This window comes from Carlito syrichta, unplaced genomic scaffold, assembly GCF_000164805.1.
Source record: "Carlito syrichta isolate Samal-C Ts95f unplaced genomic scaffold, Tarsius_syrichta-2.0.1 Scaffold144209, whole genome shotgun sequence".
NCBI classification, from domain to species: domain Eukaryota; kingdom Metazoa; phylum Chordata; class Mammalia; order Primates; family Tarsiidae; genus Carlito; species Carlito syrichta.
In genome coordinates, this window is record NW_007088305.1 from 95,474 (window position 1) to 97,247 (window position 1,774).

The following is a 1,774-nucleotide window of genomic DNA, read 5'->3' on the forward strand; positions in this document are numbered from 1 at the left end:
GGGGGGGGGGGGGGGGGGGGGGGAAAGCAGAAATCACATAGGAAAGGATTGATCAATAGATTTCAGATGACATAACACAAAAGACAAGTGAGAGATTGGGAGGAAACAGCTGCAACATGTGTAATATCCGGAATATGTCAAAAGCTCCTACGGCTCAACAAGAAAAAGGACAAACACTCAGAAAAACGAGAAGATCATACGATGGTTAACTGCATGTGTCTACATGGATGTGTCTGGGGATGAGATTAACATGTAAATCAGTGAATTTGGAAGCCGGGTACGGTGGCTGACGCCTGTAACCAGCACTTTGGGAGGTGGAGGTGAGAGGATTGCCTGAGCCCAGGGGCTCGAGACCAGCCTGGACAATTTGACGAGATCTCATCTTTACAATAAATCAAAAACAAAAAATTAGCTGGATGTGCTGGCACGGGCCTGTAGTTCCAGCTACTTGGAAGGCTGAGGCGGGAGGCTCGCCTGAGCCCACCAGGTCGAGGCTGCGGTGGCCGGGAGCATGCCACTGCACTGCAGCCTAGGAGACAGAGTGAGATTCCGACTCAAAATAAATAAATAAATAAATTAGCTGGGTGTGGTGGCCCGAGCCTGTGGTTCCAGCTATTTGGAGTGGCCGTGAGCGTACCACTGCACTCCACCCTGGGGGACAGAGTGAGACTCTGACTGAAATAAATAAATATATAAATAAAATAAAATAAAATAAAAAAGCCAGAAGTGGTGGTGCATGATTGTAGTCCCAGCTACTCTGGAGGCTGAGGCTGGAGGATTGCTTGAGCCCAGGAGGCCAAGGCTGCAGTGGGCTAGGATTGCATCACTCTATTCCAGTTCAGGCTGGTCTTGGACTCCTGTGCTCAAGTGATCCTCCTGCCTCAGCCTCCGAGCTGGGATAACAGGTGTGAGCCACCGTGCCTGGCCTGAGTTGGACACTTTATTTTTATTTTTTTGAGTTGGAGTCTCACTCTGTTGCCCAGATTGGAGTACAATGGCACACTCCTGGTCACCGCAGCCTCGACCTGCTGGACTCTGGCGATCCTTCCGCCTCAGCCTTCCGAGCAGCCGGAACTACAGATGTGTGCTACCACACCCGGCTGATTTTTGATTTATTGTAGAGACGAGGTCTTGCCAAGTTGCCCAGGTGGGTCTTGAAACCATGGGCTCAGGCAATCCACTCGCCTCAGTCTCCCAAAGTGCTGGGATTACAGGCTGAGCCACCAAGCCCGGCCTGGACACTTTAAAAGGGGGAATTTTATGGTATATGAATTATATCTCAATAAAGTAGTTATTACACAAAAGGAAAGAAATTGGTAGGATTATTTGTACTGACATTGAACAATCTTCAAAACACATTGTTCAGTTTAAGAAGCAACTTATAGAAGATTATATACAGGATGAAGCCATTTATATTCAGAGGAAAAACCTGAACCCACACTGGAAATTTCTCTGGATTTACATGTATGGAAGAGAATTGGGGAAGACACGTGATCACCAGAGTGATCTGGGAAAGACAAGGACCAAGATTAATCAGAGAGGGAAGAGGGGAGAGAGACAGAGAGAGACAGAGACAGAACAGAGACAGAGAGAGAAAGAGACAGAGAGAACAGAGACAGAGAGAGAAAGAGACAGACAGAGAGAGAGAGAGAGAGAGAGAGAGACAGACAGACAGACAGACAGACACAGAGAGAACAGAGAGAGAGAGACCGAGACAGAGAGAACAGAGACAGAGAGAGAAAGAGAGAGAGAGAGAGAGAGAGAGAGAGAGAGA